The sequence below is a fragment of the Aquila chrysaetos genome, chromosome 5 (assembly GCF_900496995.4).
Source record: "Aquila chrysaetos chrysaetos chromosome 5, bAquChr1.4, whole genome shotgun sequence".
Taxonomy (NCBI): Eukaryota; Metazoa; Chordata; class Aves; order Accipitriformes; family Accipitridae; genus Aquila; species Aquila chrysaetos.
Genome location: NC_044008.1, coordinates 14881549 through 14902096, shown reverse-complemented (window position 1 = coordinate 14902096; position 20548 = coordinate 14881549). Strand labels below are relative to the sequence as shown.

Below are 20548 nucleotides of genomic sequence, written 5' to 3'. Positions count from 1 at the left end.
TAAACAGGGGATTGATCTGTTTAATAAGGAGATGGCTTTCTCCCACCCCTGAATTTAATTTTTTGAGGTGGGGCTCAGTGTGGATCTAAGATTCATCAAAATGGAGGGGGAGTCATTGTATGATGTGAAACAGAATCCCTCCAGGCCCATATTGCTGCAGAAACACCTCTTCTTCCTTTTATTCACTTCTGTTTAAACTGTGTAAGTGGGTTTTCAAAGCACATCGGTGCCTCATGTCAGGGGCATAGGTAACTAGAAACTAATGGTGATCCATGAAAAATTTGGCTTAAGAAATTCTATTACGTAGGTAGTCTAAGGCAGAGATGGGGGCAAAGTCTCATTAAAGGCATATTGTTAAATATTACCATGAGATGCTCTTAGCTGTAGTCTCATTAGTTTGTCACAATTTAACAAAACTATTCTTGCAGGAAATGAAGTAGGGATCTTCTACTGATAACATGACAAGAAATAAATTGGGCAACAGTATGTGGCCTGTAATTACAAGCTTTATAAAACAAGGGGGTCGAGGGGCCCAGGCAGTCTGTTCTGACACTTCTCGGCTTTCCCCTGCTTGATTTCATAATGTTACAAAACATAATAGAGATGAGTAGAACTGGATTTTCTGCAAGTGTGTTTCTTCTGAGCATCAAACATTTTTCACTTTCGTTTCATTGGATTAAAACAATGCAATTAGAAGAATGAGCTTAATGACAGAGCAAGTCTTGCTTTCATAAACCTTTTTCTCCCACCCTCCCCCTTGCTTTTCCATGGCAACTCCAGTACCTCATGAGTTACTAGTAATGCTGGCAGAGACTAATGTTTACAACTCAGTCTGTTTTTTTGAATGCAGGCTTTAGTCTTTTCTAGCAAATTAAAACCAGATGGGAACTGCAGGGAGCAGAATGGAATTTAATTCTGTTTTGTGGTTTGTGATGTTAACAAAACTCTTTGGGTATTTTCATTTTTATTTTGCCTAGAAAATGGCTTGTACCTTCCTCCTGTCCAGTCATTGTAATGTGCAGTCTTTTTCCAGTGTGCTGGGGTAACTACTGTAAGCCTTCACTGACATACATTGCTTTACTTCCACTACAGTGATAGACTATGGTGTAAGCATATTACATTACTTGAAAAAAAGAATTATCAAAAGGATCAAAAACTAGTAAATCCAGCCAGAAAAGGTTTGGGTTTTTTTTTTCCCCTCTGCTCTTCTTGCATAGCTGGTGGAGGTGAAATGCGGTTGTTTTGCAACATTTAACAAGTCTTTCTCTTTTCTCCCTTAAACTACCCTAGCTGAAAGTACACTAGAGGAATACTTGGTGGAATTTGAAGAGGGAGACAGGCTCAGTCACCCAAAACTTAAGTGGTCCTAGGATCTATTATGCAGACAGGATAAGGATTTTTTTCATGCAGTTAATACTGTGCTTTTTATGCTGGTTAGTGCCATCTCAGAGGAAAAGACTCAACATGTTGAATCACACAAACGTTGCTTCCTGCTAGAGTTTGGGATTTCCTTGCAGCTCTCCCCTCCATAGCTGCAGGAGCTGTTTTTGTGTAGTGTGTGTGCTCAGGCAGGAACTTGCTGGAGATGAAGACAGAAGCCAAACAGTTCTGTGCAGAATGTAATAGTTTCTGACTCAAATTGTGTGGTAATTGTCAAAATATCATAGGGTGTGGTAGGAACTGCTGTGTTGCTGAGGATTTATCCCTTCATAATTTGCCTAAATTAATATCATATGCTAACCTCAATTAACATGAAAGTGGGGGAAAGATTTCTTGATGTTTTATAGCCATTTGAAACCTGATAGTGTGCAAAAATAAATTGCAGTATGCTGGAGTATTGGGGTTTTTTCCCCAGTTGCTCAATCTTAACTTCCATTCTTTCAGATTTCCCACAGAAAGAAAGAAAAGCTGCTTGCAGAAGAAAAAGCTGTAGCTTCAAAAAGATTAACTTGGAAACCTGTGAACACTGGAAATATGATAAAGCTTCAAATCACTATCTAATTTCACTAGGAATTAAAAATATGTAACCCCAGTAGATACAGTAATAAATTGATACAGAGTATTTTGAAATACATACCTGCTTCATACAGCAATTTGCTTCCTAGAAGAGAAGTATTCCTAACGGTTTGTTACAGTGCTGAGTTTTAGTGTCAAATACAAGATTTGTGTTTTTACTGTGAACACAAACTTTAAGAGAATTCATATGAAGTCTACTTCTTCAGTAATTGTTCTTGATAAACCAGGTCTTAAGCTTCAAGAGGCAAACAGGAAAGGGGGGTAGTCAAATTTTCAGGCAGATAACTCAAACTAAATCTTTAAAAGGAAGAACATAACCAGTACTTGTTCCTTTTCTTGGTGATGACTTCAATTAAGTCTTGCACTTCTGTGATGTGGTGACATGCCTTCCAGTGCTTAGAAATATTAGCCTGCTGTTTACTGGGAAGCATATTCCTCCGAGACATAAGTTCAAGGCCCGATTTAAAGACTCTAGTGCCTTTATTGTGCTGTCTCTACAGCACAGGTGTTTGTGATGGAAATATTTCTGTCCTGGAAGTTCCTCCTTTTTTCAGGCAATCTATTAGATAAATGGGAATGCTTTCGAAATAAATACAAAATCCCTTGCTTAAGCCTTCTGAATGTGGAATAGTGTGAAACAGTGCATTGCTCCTGTATGCACTTTTTTCATATGCTACTTCAAATCTGCTGTCTTTTTACCCTGCAGTGCCAGAGGAGAGCTCTGGAGGAAGCCATTTCTCTCCCGTGTTTTAACTTCTGCTATACTTGGTCCAGTCCTTATGCAGCAAACAGTTTCTTGTGGTGGACTATCTTCTGGTCCTGCTTGGAGGAAGGGGGAAAAAGTTGATCTTAGTGGAATGTGTGGAATAAGGGACTTCAAAGGGCTGCCTGAATTTGTTAAATCTAGTGTCTTAAAATCAGAGCATCTAGAAAAGCCTACTTCATAGGATAATCTGAATGTGTTTCACTTTGTAAGTCCTTCCCAGTGCATTCCATGAAAATGTTTCCAGTGCCTTTGCGTTTTTGTCTCTGGGCTCTGGTGATCCTAGGACATGAACTAGCACCTAAAGCACTACCAGAGATGCAACTCCTCAATCCATTTTATGTAAGTGAAGCTTCCATCCCTAAATATAGTTCTTGCTGGGATAAAAAAGGCTATATATTTTAATTAGATAAGGTCAATGTACCTTATTTGAGATAGTAAGATTTTTTTCAAGCATTTTCTTAATGAAAATTTTCCTTAAGGGTCAATGACAGCCATGTAAACTAATGTTAGACTGTGTGGGGGGGGCTATTTGTTAAAGGAAAAGCATGTTTTCAGAGAGTGGTTTTTGGACTTCCAGACAGATTACACAAGCTCAAAAAGGCCCACCCCACATCCTGTGTAGAAAACCAGCTCACAGAAATGCCCATTGTTCTTCAGGATTATAAGTCACTGTATTTTCTGCCTGCCTTCTTTTTCAAAGTACTATATGGAAAATAGTAATGCGAAAGAACCACAGCAGCTTAACGAGTGCTTGGTCCTGCCAGGTACTGACCACTCTGCTCTTACTGAAATGGGGTGGGGGGGGGGGTGTTAAAACATTAGGCTCCCTGGCTAAAGAACAAAGGTTTTGTGTTGGTAAAAGTAGTTGGGAGTGTTTTATTAGTTATGTGAATCAATTGATAATTGACATACTTTAAGCCTGAAAGTTGTTTGTATGCAGCCATGCCAGTATTTACTGTCTTTAAGGGGGAAAAAATGTTACAGGGTATGTGGTTTGCTTCAGGCATGGTGAATTTTCCTTGACATTGCTTCACCCCTGCTCAGTCCTTACTGCAAAAAGAGAGAATGGGGTATCTGGGTCTAATACCCTACCAAAGAGACAGGATGGTTAGCGTTTCTGAATCTCTACCCATGCTTATTGCTGACTTGTGTGGTATTCCATCTGCAAGTAAATGGACCTATCCATGAAGAAGGGAGCTATCAAGCCAAAAAATAGTAAAACTTGTTCACACTTCCTTTCCTTTTTTTTAATGTTTCACCTACGTTATCATCTTGGAGCTTATTTTTTAAAAAGCTGAGGTGCTATTTTTCATGTTCCAGTTTCAAACAGGAAAAGTGTTTCAATGTGAATTTTAAAACCCTCGTATTACAGTTTTCTTACTGCAAAAAAGCAACAACTTACATTTCTTGCTGGAGTTCAGTACCTGTCTAAGACCAAAACATTTGTTATGATAATACAGATGTAGCGAAGCAGAAGGCTGCCATGAGAGTGTTTGAGGCTGTATCCTGCTTTTCTGCAGTCCTCTGAAAGGAATCGCCTCCCTTTAGTCTCTGCCAGTCTCCTGACTCTGCAGCATTCCCAAAACATGTGGCCCATAAAATGGGATTATAGGGAAGGCAGTCAAGTAAACAAAAGTTCCCTCAGGATGAGATTTGCTTTTCCATGCAGAGCTCCTGTGTGCTTTAGCCTGGCACTGCAGCCTTGTTCCCTAGCCAGGGACAACGACTTCTCTTGGTGACCCCAAGGGTGTGAGAGCACCTAGGCCATCCCCATGTTTTGGGGATAGTCTCCTCCTGGGCTGGCTAGCACAATAGAGTCCCCTTTGCAGTGCCTTTGGAAGGACACACCCAATTAAAAGTTAAGGGAAAATAATCTTTTCTGTGTCTCTTCAATGTCTGTATGTAGCAATAAATGAACAGTCCCATGATGTGGCTATAGCTGCCAAAAATCTGCAGTGAATGTACAGTTGTATCCTTCATTAACTGTACAGTATTGCTGAAGCGTCCCAGTGCTTTCGTGAGTTGCGTTCACGGGTAAGTAGCTGCTTAAAGCTGAAAGCCTTCATGCTTCTACAAGTGCACAGTTATATTGGTGGATAATAGTGTGTTTCTGTGATTGTGTGGTCCCGTCCAGCCCCTTCCGTTGAAAGTACGCAACCTGGGACGGGCTCAGTCTGCAGCTTGACTACTTTCGAGTTCTTCGTTGAGACTAAATTACATTATCGATGAGTGTTTTTGGACTTGCTCCCTGTGTCCAGTCCTGGCCTCAGTAATTCGGGTTGTCATTGCTGCTCTGCAGGATTACGCTGCGTGGGATATCAGGGCACAAAGCCTTCAGACTCGTGTTCCTTTCACTGTGTCTCTTTTTCATATTTTTTGAAAAAACTACTCAGATGGCTTTTGTCCTACCTTTCCAGTGGATGCTAGTCACCAGGGGAATGGTTCAGTCAGTAGTGGTCCCCTTATGCTGGTAGTGAGGCTTCATGGTAGTGAGGCTTCAGATGCTGATGGCCTTGACTCACATTCCTAGAGGTAATGCTGTGGCATGGAGGCTTTTGTACCCAGGGAAAGCTACAGTTGTAAATATTCTCCTTAAAACAACAGGAATTCATAAATTCATGTGACTGTGTTCCAGAATGACTGGTGTTGGTCACATCATTGATGTGTTACTGGGCATTAGGGAGGAGTGTGATAGAGATCCGTATGGGCTGGAAGACTCCCCAGTGCCTTTGAGATAGCACAGCCTTACACTTACTGCCATTACCTTTCTTTAGAGGTGACTCTGAACAGAAACTGTTAAACTTGTCGTAATTGGTCTTGGTGTGAAGCTTTGAACAAATAGCAGCACAGAGAATTTTCAGTTATCTGAAGAAACGTAGGCCAAAACTCTCCTTTTTTCTTTCTGCACCTGGTACAAAGAAGTAGAGGGATCAGCCCCAGGAACAGGGGAGCCAACCCAGTTCCTGCTGCTATCAAAAGCAGTGAATTCATTCATTTGTGTACCCCCTATCCTAGCCAAAGCAAAGAATTGTTTGCTGTGGGTTCTAAATCAGCAGTCGCTATTCTCTTTCTCTTGTTGGTTGGTTTCTTTCCAAAGCATTTACAATGGGGAGTGCATTTACAAAATTAAGGGAGGTAAATTCAGGGCCTGTAGCTCCTACTACAAGTGACTGCACTCAGGAGTAATGTCATTGTCACAGCTGTATGCAGCTTTCATTTCTAGAGGGTCTGATTCTCTGCCCTGGTCTATAGGGGGGTATAAATGAGAGAAAGCAGGATGCTTTAATTTCATGGCAGTCTGCTGATAAGGCCGGTGGTTATATTCTAAGACTGCTTAATCCTATTTAAGATTGGGATTTTTTTGGAAGGTCTCTGATTTCTGGGTGTATTTTGTACAGAAGCCCATTTAAAAGCTGGGCTGAATTAATCTGTCATATTTGCTACATAAAACAGTGATATTTTCATCATGTCTCAACTGTATGAGAGTTAAAAACAGGATTATTAAATTTTCCAAAGTTTAAGGAGATTAATTATATTTTTAATACCTCCAGGTTTATAGGATCTGATGCTGAATCATGAGGGGAAGTAACAACACATTTAATTACTGTATTTTCCAAACATTAGGTAGATTATATAGATATAACAGCAGGGAACTGAAAATGTCTTGTGAATAACAGCAACACCTGCTTGTATTTCATTTAATAATTTGTGGGGGGTCATTTATGTTGTAGAAAATGGCAGTTTATGAACAAGGTTTTGAGGGGAATGATATGTTGCTAAGGCTGCAATATTTTGTATTATGCTGTACAGATTCTGTATCATAAATCAAAGCAGCAGAGCCATAGGTCCATGACCTCAGCTCCAAAAATCCTGCAATTAGGAATGATTTAAATTAACATGATTTGTATGGGAAACAGCTTTTAGAAACCTTGGAAAACTGGAGGTGTGCTCAATGAAGGACTTCTCAGATGCTGCAAAGAGCTGAAGCATCAGCTCTGGCTGCCATGAGCTGCCCCATCATCAGTGCTGCAGTATTAAAACTGAAACCTGCAAATCAGGGCAGACTAAATTAAATCAATGTAATTGCTCAGTAATGTGGAGTTGTAAACTCCAGAGGTCCATACAGGGGTCTTTACCAATTCACTTCAACCCATTCAGTAATGTAGTGCCTCATTCAGCAATTCAACCAAGCAGGTCGCGTATCCCAGTCTGTGTGAGTTTTCTTCCCTCCCCAGTCCACCTGTGTACCTGCACTGGCAGGCAGGTGAACTTGCAGTGAGCTGGGTCAGGAGAAAAAAACCTTGCTTTTCTCGCAGTGGTTGATTGATGCCTATGTAGCTCTGTGAATGGCTTGTTGTGGGGTCAAATGAGTGCCAGTGCAAGGGAAGCAGGAGGGAGAACCTCCTGTTTGGCAGCAGTCAGCGATCAGATTGGCATTATTGTTTCATGAAGTCATATCTGTAAGTTATATGCTCATCTATAACTTTCTGGAAAGCTGTGGTTGTTGAAGGCATCACTTCCCCACAGCCGAGTGCCACCCCTTTCCTGGGCGCTGCTGCTCTGTTTGTCAGCTGCTTGATGCAAAGGCAGGTAGGGGACACAAACTTGGCTGACTATGAGCTTCTAGGATCTTTCTAGAAATTTCTAGGATTGATGCAGAGAAGTCTTACAGATAAAGTATGGTTCAGATGACTCTGTATGTTTACATTAATACGAGATGAAATAGGTGACTCTTGGGTGACTATAAAGAAGTCTAGGCTCAGACTTGGGCAGCTGCGATTAGGCAGGTGAGCCATGCTGAAGGAGACTAAAGACCTCAGTGCAATTTTCTGGAAAATAAAGGAATCCACATAGTAAAAAGACAAATGCAAGAGTGGCTAACTAAGATCATAGGTAATGAACTAGTATAACTCAAAAAAAAAAAAAAAAAAAGGGGGGGGGGGTTACAAATCCCAGCCAGTTTATCTAGATCATCAGATGAGTGTCAAAGTACTGAAGTCAATTTGTAGACTGAGGTAAGACATTGGAAGGTCATCATCGCCTGGGGGGGGGGGGGGGGGGGGGGATCTTCATTTTTCCTTGTAAAGTTTAAAGGCCCTGAGCAGTGTCTGTCTGAGGACCTGTTTTTTACTACCTACTGTTAGAAGTGACACTAGAGATTACTAAAACTGGAAGAAGTTATATGAACCAAACTTCTTTTCTCATTTTCTATTTAGTGCTGTCGTTAGTGTTCTTGGCAGCACTTCATAGATACTCACTTTCAGTGGTTTCTACGCTTGGTTGCACTTCCTGTCCCATATATTAGCATAATGATGTCATTCTTGCACACCACTGTGGGGGAGCGTGATGGTGTGCTCTGCCCAAACCTCTGCAAGAAAGGCTTTCTCACTCTTGTATAAGAAGACTTTGCTTCTGCTCTGATGGCTGAAATCCAAACGGAGGGTCCGTTTTTTGAGCCTCCCCTGTATGGAAGTGAGGAGCAGAGCGGAACAGGCAGGGGGATAAGTACCTTCCTCACGCCATCTTCTGTAGGAAGCTACTTACAGGACTGTCTGCACCTAGTGTGGGTGAGCAACTGGAGCCTCATAACTCTATCGGTGCCCCCATAGCCCCGTACGGAGCTGTAGAAGGGAAGGAAAGGGTAGGGAAGCCACTTACCACTAAAGCAAACAGAGCAATGAAAAGTGGGAGCAGGAGCTTCAAACATGTCCCTGCTCCTCTGGCCAGGCAGGGCTGGTCATGGGAGTAAGGTACTGCGGAAGTCCCATCTGCCCAGTGCTCCTTTCATGGCCCAGGAGAGCAGCAGGGTTTTTTTTCTCTGGTTCTCCTGCGTGTCCCAAGAAGGCAGCAAGGACAGAGCATTTTTTCCTTGGGGATGTTGCTGCAGGAGAGGGAGGAGCATGGCTGCCAGGAGGGAGCAGGCAGCCCCAGCACCTGTGGGGAGCAGCCTGGGCCTGCTGCTCTTTCTGCCTTGTCAGGTTGCTCTGTGTGCACCAGGCCAGGCTCTGCTGTGCAAGCAGCAATTATGCAGAAAGCTTTAAAGTGATAGAAATCAGCGTGTTAAAACGAACTTTGAAAAAACTTCTGGAAGACTTTGTCCCCTTAAATCTGCCTGAAAGGGGCTCTTCTAGCATGAGTCATCCGCAGCTGTAGAGGAGCCCTGGGCAGAGCCTTCCTCCCCTCTGCTGAATGGAGCTGTCAGAGTGCCCGGAGCCAGGGCAGGGAGAAAAATACCCCGATTCATTTCCTAACGAGATATGCATGGGAGAATTCCCCATGGGGCCACCGGTGGGGGTTTGCGGCTTTGTGTTTTTTCAATCACTCGGCTCCACATAAGCAATACTGTGCAGCTTGGAGCTCCCACCCGGAGGACTGAAACACCCCAAGCCCGTCCCCAGGAAGCAGACAATAGTGTTGATATGCCTGTTGCTCCAGAGGAAGTGGCTTCTGTTATAAGCAACAAGCAATCTGCCAAAGTCCATGGTTGGAGTGGTTGCCAGGCTAAATTTTACATAAAATTATTTAACGTCTTTGGCTTTTGTCTTACTGTTTTCTAGAGATGTTTCTCCTGCTTCCTACCATTTAAATCTCACATATGGCAGTGGTTCCCCCCCCCCCCCCCAAAAAAAAAAATTAATACAGGCTTTTATTTAGAAAGCACAGAAATGTTAACAGATAATCCAGTCTATTTAATAGATGATGAAAATATTCTCAAATGCTCTCAGTAGGTTAGCAAAACTGGGGCTAAACCATGTGCAGCTAAGGTGTTGCTCAGGGCTTCATCGTGCCTTTTCCCATCCCACCTCGCTGTAATCAGTTTTTGATCTGAATTTGACATTGGAAGTATGACATATTACTGCAGAAAAGATGGTATGTGAAAGTTAGACTTCAGATATTGGAGGCATCAGGCGCCCTCTTGTGCTGTTTCTCTGGCAACATCGCAAGGCGAGCAACTTCCTAGGAGCAGAGGCTGAGCGGAGCTTCAGCCTCTGTAGTTTGTGGGGAGATGGGTGTGTGCTTGGGCACCTACATCGTGATCCAGTGTGGGACTGGTGTGTAGGAGTTACTTATTGATGGGTCCACAAACTTCACTCCAGCTATATAATGTAACCATTCAAAATGAAGCTTTGAACAGAAAAAAGTGACTTGCATCTTCCAAGAGACAAAAATAAGATTTTTAGGTTCATTCAAAAGTAGCAATGTTCACTAAGTATTAAAATTCTCTTATGGGCCAGATTTTAAGTTGAATTTCAAACTTCACTGACTGTTAATAATATGATGCAAGTTCAGATTTTGGGGGTTTAGACTATGCTGTATGTTTATAATCATTCACCTCCTTGCATTGCATAATATCAGGAAAATGTGCTGCATCTCCCTGGAAGTCAAACTCTAGGATTAGTTTTATTAACTCTAGTTAATAAATACTTTTTCAGATTGCTCACTGCAAATACCTCACTTCTCCAGATACCAGACTATAAGTAAAAGTGCAAAGTCCAGAGTAAAAGAAGTAAATTAATTTACAAAGTTAACTAAATAGCTATGATGCCTCTGAAAACACAGGCCCTCGGTGGCTTGCTGCCTAAAGAAATAAATTTCACTGTTTTTTTTTTTATATGTGGAACTCAGTTGTTCAAAGGACACAGATATATTATTTTCTGGCCAGTTGCAAAGTCCCAAACTTACTGATACCTTTAAGATGCAGACATGACAGAGCATAACATGTGCAGTGAGCTCTTCCCCATGCCAGCATTTTTCTGTCTTCTCGCTCTTTGGGGATTAAAGGTGTTGCTTATTTCAGGCTTATTGACCCAGAGCAGTTTTGGACTGGGCTACCTGCCATTCTGTGATGGCATTTCTAGCAAAATAGCAGTTTCTACCAATGTACCTCTCGGCCTGAAAGCTCCTGAGGATTATGATTGTTTCATAGAGCAGTAACTAGAGTATAAAAGAAGAATAGTCATGCTGGGCCTGGCTGAGATCCAGCTAGCCGATACCGATCCTGTCTCCAGTAGACACCATGAGTGGATGCCTTGATAAAAGCCTTAAGAACAGAGCAGGTATAAATGCTTTTTCCTCTACTGCTCTCCGAGCCTCTAACCATCTTCACATCCTGAGCTGAATATGGGGGTTTGTGAATTTAGTGAACCTTGACAGCATTCATTTCCAAGATTGTCCAGTCTTCCACTGAGCTAATATTAAACTTCAGTGTTCACAGCATCCTTGTTGGGATCTCTGTTGAGCACTGAGCTGATACCATATGGAACTTCCACCATACCCCAGTATCTCACTTCTGAGCGCTAATGGTCAGCTCTGACCACGTATATGAGCACATATATGTGAAGTTGGAATTGTTTTTTCTGCCTGTGCATCATTTTACATTTATCTATATTGAATTCTATATGCCATTTTATTACTCACTGACTTATTCTTTGTGCAGTCTGTCACCTCTCATTCTCACCACCCTCAATAACTTAAATCATCAGTAAACTCTGTCATATTCTTGTTCCCCCACTTTTCCAGGTATGCTGAACCAGACAGCACCATCACAGATCTCTGGGGAACTGCACTGATGAACTTTGTCCACTGTGAGCACTGACCATCTTGTCTTCTGTTTCCCATCTTTTAACCATCATTTACCCCTGGATGGATCTTCCCTCTTAAGCCACGGCTGCTTGGTTTTCTTAACAGCCTTTTTGAGGAACATGGTTGAAAGCTTTCTTGAAACTCAAATGCACTTATACCAACCAAACCATCCTCATCCTTATGGCTGCTGAGCGCTTCCAAGAAGTCTGATAGTGCTTGATGCAGATTTCCATTAAAAAAAAACAAAACAAAACACCTGGGTTCTTCCAAAGTATATCACGTTTATCTGTTTAATAGTTCTATTCCTTATTATAGTTTCTACTCCTTGCTCAGAGGTGAAGCTTTGTACAGAAATATGCCTCTGCTGATAATGGTATGACTTTGGCAATGTGACTGTGTTTTGTAGTACTTTTCTACGTTCTTTGTAGAATGTCACAAAAAATATCACAGTGTGGTGTGTTTCTTTAGTGGGCAAGTAATGTCTGTGAAGTTTTCTAAAGTGAAAAAATGGCTGTGGAAGTCCACAGAATTAATATTGCTCTGTAAGTTAAATCTAATAGGAGTTACCCTCATCATAGCAACACAGTGGGTACAACAAAAAAGGATCAAATCAGGGTTTTGTACATATTTTGAAGTTACTAAGAGTTATATGCCTGTACCTGACAGGGTACTTGAATTTGACCCAGTAGAGACTAGAAATTCCTTTAGTCCACAAGTAGAATTTTTCAGGGGATTGGCTGAAAACTTCCCACACTTGAGCAGGAGCAGTTTTGGGGGATCGGATGCAAGGTTAGTTTCCAGCAGAGCAGGTCCAACCCTTGGAATTTTTCTGGCAGCCATCTATCACGAGTTGTTAGCTACTTTGCTCAGCATGAGAGACCATCTTATGACCGTACCCGATGCTATTTGGAAAAATAATCCAGACAGGCATTTGGGAATCTGCAGAGTACTAGAGGGTTGTGTGAAAAGTGCCTTTCCTTTGCCCAGTGAAGTCTATGTGCCTCTTTCCTTTCGCAAAGAGGATGGGGAAAGGCTCCAGGCAGAGATGAAGAAAGAAGGTTTTCCTGAGTAGTTGGTCTTTAGCAAAGTACTGGGTGAAGCTCTTCGAAAGGCGGCACAACTTGTGTGGTTTGCATAGCTGAAATAGCTAATGTAAATGAATTCAGAGACAAATCTCCTTAGCAAAATCAGCCATTCCCAAGCACAGAATGTTGTCATTAATAACTTGAGCAAAGTGTGTGGTCGTCGTTGTTCTTTCATTAAACCTACCTACTTTAAAATATCAACAAAAGGCTCCTTGTGGCTACACAGCTTAACCTCAGTGTTTGAAAACCTGACAGTGCCAGGTCTGATGCAGCTGCTGGTATAAGATCATTTGCAGATTTACTCTTAAACTATCCAATGAAAGAAAGCAAAATACGAGAATGGGAAAGAAATCCTCAGACAAATCCAGTAACTTGGGAGTAAATTATGCTCTTAGTTTTACTAAGCATCTGAACTACTGCTCAATGAATAATGCAGTAACAATTTCCAGAAGACCAGCTGTTATATAGTAATGTTTTGATAAAACAAAGAAATGCACCTATTAGCATGGGCCTGTTAGGTCTGTGGGTTGAAATGTGCGCACTGAGCGTGTGTAAGAACTGACGTTGCTGAGGTACAAGGGCAACACATACTTTGCAAAAGGCTGAATCCAAACTGATGCTTCGCATCCGTTCATCTGCTGTTTCACAATAAGTGTGTGTGCATGGTTTTCCTTATAACACCCAATAGTAAGCATGACATAACTAAAAAGTAATGTCTTGCATTTACAGGAAGAAGAGAGGGGACAGGTAAGAGTGTGTACACAGATACTCCCTGCAGAGCTGCTGGCTTGTGGTTACTAGCTTGTGCATCTGTCCTTACTCAGCATTGCAGCAGTTAACTCCTGCCTTTAAAAAAAATGAATTGTTTAAATCCATATGAAATACTTTCCTAGGCGTGTCTAGGGGCCAGCTCTGAGCTCTGACTATTGCCATGTTCTGCTCTTGGTGTGCAAGATTATTTTTCCAGACAAGCATGAATAGAGTTCAAATGAATCTATCAATAATCAGTGGAAAGGATGTCATTATGCAAAGTCTGATACTGTAAAATATATACAAGTCCTTGAAAACGTGTTTGGAAAGGAACTGCTTTATTCTTAACATAGCTGCAGGTCTGGCAGCAACAGCTCATGAAGAGGTGTGGGAATTAGCTGAATAGACTCCCTGCTGGCAAGGAGAGCTAGGAGGCTGTATGCTACCGATATGAGACTGACTCCTCATTTTTAAATCCCTTTGGGTAAAGGAAGGTAAATTATTTTTCTTTGCTGATGAAACACATAGTGAGGCAAAGCCATATTCAAGAAGAAAAACATAAGTGTTTACTGGAAATAAAATCTTTAAAAGTCAAATGGAATATGGCATCAAGAGAGATTTGTGATTTCTTTTAGTTTGTCATAATGTCCTAGATTCATCACAATAAATATGGCTAAAAGAAGAAGATACGTGAACTGGGAGGTGGGGAAAGGAGGAGATGGCTGAAGATGAAACGCACATTTTTAATTACTCAATTGCTAATTCTCTGATTCAGATCTGCTTATAATTAAGTTAAACTATTTTCAATGGAATTTTTCTTTGTAGCATTTGCTGCAATGCAGAGTATGTGTGGTACCGTGCTGAGTCTAAGGAAAGGGCAATCAGAAATACTCCCTTGTCCTGTGAACGCCACAGGCCCTGTAAGGACTCCCGTAACTATTAACAGGCACCTTTCCCAAAATCTACTTTATTACAGCATCAGTTTAATGAAGCTTGGAAAGCTATCTATAATGGTGCCCTCTGGTGACTCCAAAAATTTTTACACTAGAATGAAATAAAAACATGGAATTTGGCCTGCTACTGTGAAAGTATCCTGGCAAGTTGGACTATTCATTAAAGATTCATGAACAAATTAGAGCTCCTAGAGCCCAACCAGGCAATACATGCAAGCCATACACATACACACAGAAGTCCAGGACTAATTCCAAGTGTTGCAGGAGCAGAGCTGTGATGAGTAAGACAGTCTCTCATCCTACTCTGCAAGTAATCTCTTGTATATTCGCAATAAAAAGAAATCTGACTTTTGACACTGCAAACTGATCATCTATTTTCTAGTGCCTAGAGAAAAGAAAATTAAAAGATGAAACAACAAAATGTCTTGCTGAGTTTGTCTTGATGCAGGGAATGTGGACGATGTTAACTGATTATATGAAATCTCAGAAATAAACTACCTGTGCAAAAGGATGTCTTTTGTATATTCAACAGTTAGGGTGGCTGCCACACAGTCTCTGGAAAGCTGATCTCAACGCACCATTTCCTCTCCTGGATATTGCTTTTTATATGTGCAGTCTGTCTACAGCATCTAATGTTTCCACATTTACTGCCCATCATTTCCCACCATGCTGACCTACATGACCTTCTTCATTGCACTGACTCTAGTGTTCATGTGGCTCTTACTGTGTTCTGGTTGAAAAGGAACCTTTTATTTGCAGGGTTGTGCTATTTTACAGCCAGATCTGTGGTCATATAAACACCAGAGCTGACAGAAGCAAGTAAGTACATGTGGCTGGGGATGGATGGAATAGGTGTGGGCACCCCTTCCAGCATCACTTCTGTTTTAAAGCATGATACAAAGCTATGTTCTAATCAATATGAATGCAACACTGGTGAGGTAATGAGAATATCACAGTCTGAGGCAATTAGCCCAACAGAAAACCATCCCCAAGCAGGCACAAGCAAGATAATGGATATGGGGTAAAAGAAAAAAAAAAAAAAGAATAAAACCTGTGTTAATAACTTGGTATGAAGTGTGAACTATTACCTAATGATTTAATCATTACTTACTGAATTTCCAAATGAGGCACATACTCCCAATAACTGTATCAGGCTAAGTATCTCCTTTGCTTTTAAGCACTGTTCCCCCGTGCCATGCTTAGGAGAGGATGCGTCTCCTCCCATTCATGTCCTTTGCAAAACAGCCCCTTAGGCACAATGTAGATCAACTGGCTTTTATGCATATATTCTCTAAAAAACCCTAAAGGAGTAAACAAAATATTTGTTTTGACAAGATGCCTACTTTGATCGTAAATATTAAGATGAGGAGGTGTGAGTATGATTTTATTCTCACTTCCCAAATAATACAGTCTGTAGAACCTTCTCCACTAACTTCTTCATTAAGTCAGTAATTTCCCTTTCAACTGTACTCAGTATTTTAGGAAAATACCTAGTCTTGATTTTACAGGCCATTTAGTATCTGTCAGAGAGATTGTGCTATCATTTTGAGGTCCAGTAATACATCAGAGAAGGATTTTTCTCTGTGCTAGCATTTGCAGTGTTTTGGTGTGTGTGACTTGTGTTCACACGGTGCTTCCTCCTGGCTTGAACAGTTAGCTGGGTTCTTCTAGGAGGGAGATAAACCCATTGATAAATTCATACATCTTTAGCGCAGCGCTGCATCTCTGATCGTTGCAGGAACACAAAAAATGAGTAGTTTTCTCAGTGACTATGCCCAACCTTGGCATTTCTAGCTAAGCTGATGTTTCAAAGACTCCAGCTTCCTTCTTTGTTGAAATTATTGTTGCTTACTTTCTGTCTGCTGCCCTGCTGATTTTTTCTCAAAGACTTGTGTAGCTCAACTGGTTGTCTCCAAGTTCCTGCTGCCATTGCAAATCCATGTCCCACCTGGTGTACTTGGGCAGTGACTTCTGCTGTGCCAGCCACATTGCTCCATAAAGGAACTTAACTCCTCTTCTACTTAGCCTTAATGAATGGTGGCTGTCACGCTCACTGCCCTGTGCTTCATCAGCCTGTGACTGATGAAAGGTACCTGTGATGTGTTGTGCTTCCCATGGTCTGAGAGCCTTTGGGTTTATAAAAACAGTGAAAGGAGACATGGGGTTTGGGATGGTTGTAGAATACTGTCCATTCATACACGTCTTCTCAGCTGTATGGGAGATCTGTTACACAGTCTGCTGTCACAACACGAGGAATGCGTAAAACAGAGCCGATATGATTATCATGCCCATTAAATGGTCTTTGCTTTCATTTTTCTAGCCTTCTCCATCCACAGTAAGTTATTCTGGCTTAGTACCTGGAGTAAGACCTAGGCAAGGAACACGTATTCTGCAAGGATTCGGGCAATAGCTCTGAAGCTCCTAAGTGTTTGGATATAAATGTGCTTCTTGCATACATCTTTCCTTATCCTATGGAAAGAGAACTGGAACACAGCGTTTTCAGGATTAGGCCTTTGGGAGAAATGGTATAGGAACTTCTGGTATGCACATAGCTCTTCAGAGGAGACTGCTGAAGGGAGATTTTTGCTTCTGTTATGAATCAGATTATTTGCTCTCTTACCTGTTTGGAAGATTGTTCAAGTTTGTCTTTTATTGTGTCGGTCTCCCCTCTCTACTGTTACTTGCCTGCTCTGCTCGTGGCTTGTATTTTTATACTCGCTGACAGCAGAGTTGGGTCAGGTTTCACAGCAGCTTCCACCATGCTGGAGGAGTTTCTTCCACCGGTGAAATGGCTGCCCCTACAGATCATAATCATGGGCAAGAGCGGCAGTAACTTACCCTAGGACAGGACATGAAAGCACTTTAGCCGAAATTGCTGTGAAAATCGGGTCAATACAATGCACTTCTCTCTGTGCCTTGTTATGGTGGATCTAGCAACTTTGAATGGAAAGGTGTTGGCTACAAAAGAGGAATGTTAGAAATACAGGGAACCATGCAGAGCTACAGAGAAATTTCACACCCCAGGTAGGCGGAGGATTATCCTTATATCTCATCGATGAGAGGGAGTCTGCAGTCAGACAGCTCCTCCACTGACATGTTGGGACAAATGACTCAGCTCTGCAGTGGAGAAGAATGTCCCTAGTGCTGTTTTCCTGGAAGCACCTTCACCTGGAGGTTTCTTGTTTAGGAATTTGCTTATGAAAACTCATCGGTTCACAGAGCCTGGGGTGGCACAGCTGCAGGCAGATTGCATTCACTGGGCTGAGGATGCACAGCTGTAAGCAAGCCTAATTAAGACCTCTGACGAATTTTCCAGTGTAACTACACCAGTAATTGTCAAGATCTATGAAGTAAATAAAGGTTAGTTGTTCTCTCAGTGCTGAGAGTTGCACAAGTTTGTAACCATCCTGTCTTATCAGGAATGAAATGCATGAGGCTGTATGAAAGGAGGCAGCGGTTGCTATTCACTGGTGCTTTGTTACAAATGAAGGCTTTCAGAAATAGGACAAGACAGATCTGGCAGCAGTCAACTGACCTGTAATTTTAAGATTGGGGGGATCATTAGAAAAAGGAAGCAGAATGCAGCAGAACTCGCAGCCCGGTGATTCCCATGTGCTTAGCTGGAACGTGAGCTACTATCATGAGTGAGACCGCAGGTATCTAAATCTCCTGAACTGTACAGGTTTGTACTGAAAGTCACACTTCTGGGAAAAGAAGAGACATGCATATTTCTGGTGGAATAGTTTTATGAGCTGCTTTTTTCCTTCCAAGACAACAACCTTGTCAATAGCACTGATACTAAGGTCTATTTACTGTCTATAGACATTATTTCGCAGCTTTTTATTTAAGGGTAATTTGGCTGGAGAAATCAATGATTGCAGGGAGTAGCTCAGTTACGTAGATAGTAGGGCCAAATCCTTAACTCCTGTAAACACGTTTTGCCCAATTCTGGCAGCATAAACCAGTTTTAAGCCTGTTTTGAAATGGCTAGTGTTCCTAGAAGTCCTCTGATTGCATATGGCAGTGGACTGAAAAAATTAAAAAAAGCCCCATCCCAAAAGGTACCTGCTAGCAGGAGCCCAGCTGGCAAGCATTATGTAGGAGAAGCAGTCTGAAGTCAGCACCTGGAAGCTGACTTTCTGTGTGGAAGGGGAAATTGCTGAGCATCTGGAGTATCTGCTTTATTTGCTGTCAGCTTTTCAATCTCCTGAACAAGATAAAACATACAGTGACACATAGAGTTTGTGGGTCCCTGCGCTGGCATTGTGAACACCATTCTGCATAGGAGAGGGTGGAGAAGCAGAGTAATTAAAGCATCCCACTGTGCAGCCAGATGTGTAAGTTTATGTCTTAATTTGTTAGCCCCTCACCAACCCAGGTGAAGGAGGTCTTTTGGGATTAGTTAAATCCAAGGAAGCCAGGTGGTATATTAATCTCTTCCCTCCAGGATGGGGTTGACTGCAGAAATTGAAGTGTCTTAGCCATGTTCACCTGATAGACTACTCCAATCTAGCAAGCCTTTGAACTCTTCTGCCTGGATTCGTTCAAACACTTATGTTGGTATAAAAAACCAGGTCAGATCCCACGTATCCTTAGGGTACTGCTTTACTTACCAGGACTGGCTCTCTTACAGTAATACTTTCAACATGTCAACAGCTTCAGTGAGGCACAAACCCAATGTGATTTGCTAGTTGTGTGACTGCAAAGGCACATTCCTCCTTCCTGGCTCTGACACATATACCTTGGGGAGTATCTGATTTATGCATATGGTAAGATATCAACTTGCATTGATTAAGTATATTCAAAAAAGGGGTTTCAATTGCTATTGCATAAGGAAAAATTTCAAGTTGTCCTTTTGAAATACCCTGGCACTGTTTGGATGCAAGAATTATTTATTAAGGAGACTTTAAAGTGGGATGAAAGTAAGAAATCCTATGAGAAAAAGTTCTGTTTGTTTCTTACATTTTCTCCACCCTTCCCTCACCCTGGACTGTTGCATATGGTTAGAAGGAAAATCTTTTGCAAACCCTTTCAATCTAAAATATCATCAGATGGAGCAAAGGGAAAGCTGAACTTGCCCCAGAAGCATTCCCACACTGGAATGTTTTAGATGCTCCAGCCCCAGAGCCTTGGGTACAGGGAAAGTACAAGTAGCAAGATGTCCACGCTGTTTGTGGAGGGGTGGATCAGAGAGTGTCTCATGCCTTGGGTGCTTTAGGGAACTATCTGGCAGAGTGGAAGTCATCCTGCAATGTGATGATGTGGGGACCTTGGTGGCAATACCAGCTCACAGACTTCTTTCTTGTTCTCTGTCCCTACTTGCCCGTTTCCATGCCATGGAGCTTCATTCTTGTGGCTGGATGAATGCAATTCCCTACAAATGGCACTGAAGACCAGAACACTTGGGGGTCACGGTGGGGTTGTCCTTTAAAGCCAGAGAAGCCCAAGACTGATCTGATTTACAGCATGACCCCACAAGCGGTTGCATTCAGGTGACTGACCTCACCCACCGGTGGTGCGGTAAATGGGGCGCTTGCCCGGTGTGCTGAATAGGGTCCTCGCCCTAAGCCTCTCGGTAGGCTGTCGAAGGCTCTGCTCCAGCTTCAGCTCCATCAGATCACGACCCATGAGACTGAATGAAGATGACCTCTGGCACATTGTTTGCTCTGAGTGATTACTGAAAACTGCAGGGCCCATGGGCAAGACCGGGAGAGGAGTGCCTAGTTGTGTGTTGGGCCTTACCTGCGTTCAGTGCTATCAAGACCAAGGGGCTTGTGTTAGGATTCCTGGGAAATACCATAAAATTTAGTGTCTCTCTGCTTCAGGGAAACTGAGGCGGCTTAGGGGAATTTTAGATGTAGGTAATAATTTGTTGTCTGAGCTCCACCAAAGCTGCTCAGTGGATGTACTATGTCACCTCTTCTATTGGAATAACACTGTCACAACAGTGCGTTCAGTAACGGGACTGTGAGGAGCGTTTAAATTCAACAAAGATGGAAATACAGTCTACTAAACAGCTCTAACTTTCTCTTGTCATACTGGACAAGAGAGGAGACAGAAACCATTTCAGGTACCGTAAGACTAGGTGAGATAAAACTACCTCAAGTTCTGTAAGACAAATCCGGATTTCTAACAGTTTGCTGAAAAGAAAAAAGAAAAGTTAGGCTTTTTCTCATACTCTAACAAGTCAACTGTCGATAAAAGCAATTACCTAAAAGCTTATTTTTCTATGAAATTTATCATTAAAACGAAAATGAGAGAAACTTCATGCCAACATTTGTTATAATTTCATTAGGATCCAGGTAGATCTAATTTATTTGGGGGTTCTGTTTCCAAGTTGAGGAGCAAATGAATGTCATCTGAAAGACAATTGAGTTATACGGGCTTTACATGAG

At 42.0% G+C, this 20548-nt stretch overlaps 1 long non-coding RNA gene across 1 annotated transcript; it reads left to right on the top strand.

Moving 5' to 3' along the window:
- Positions 1 to 1983: 1983 nt before the first annotated feature.
- Positions 1984 to 11812, top strand: LOC115341067. Its single transcript, XR_005932313.1, has 2 exons — positions 1984 to 10839; positions 11303 to 11812. It is a non-coding gene; the product is annotated as an uncharacterized LOC115341067 (long non-coding RNA).
- Positions 11813 to 20548: the final 8736 nt, after the last annotated feature.